Source organism: Bison bison, unplaced genomic scaffold (genome assembly GCF_000754665.1).
Source record: "Bison bison bison isolate TAMUID 2011002044 unplaced genomic scaffold, Bison_UMD1.0 scf7180017858408, whole genome shotgun sequence".
Lineage (NCBI taxonomy): Eukaryota > Metazoa > Chordata > Mammalia > Artiodactyla > Bovidae > Bison > Bison bison.
The window spans coordinates 3576-3914 of NW_011488980.1; positions in this window are offsets into that span (position 1 = coordinate 3576).

Below are 339 nucleotides of genomic sequence, written 5' to 3' on the forward strand. Positions count from 1 at the left end.
ATCAAGGCTGTGACTTCATCAGGTTTTACTTCAGCTGAGAATAAGAATGGGGGGGTCTAACTTCGGATGCAGCACCCACATGAAATGGGCATCTGAGAGGCCATATCTGGTAAAGGCGAAAGCAGGGCTGTAGGGGAAAGGCACAGACAGTGCCTAAGGAAGGCTCACCAGACTCGGCCAAGCACAAAGGCAGGGCCTGTGAGCAGCTGATGCCAGACTTCAGGAGCCCCAGTAACATGCCACCTCGCTGTCTTTCTCACCTCCCTCTTGCTATTTCTTTCCATCCTAACACAGGTATAGCTGCTTCTATCTTTACTGTTATCTACAGCAGGGGTCCCC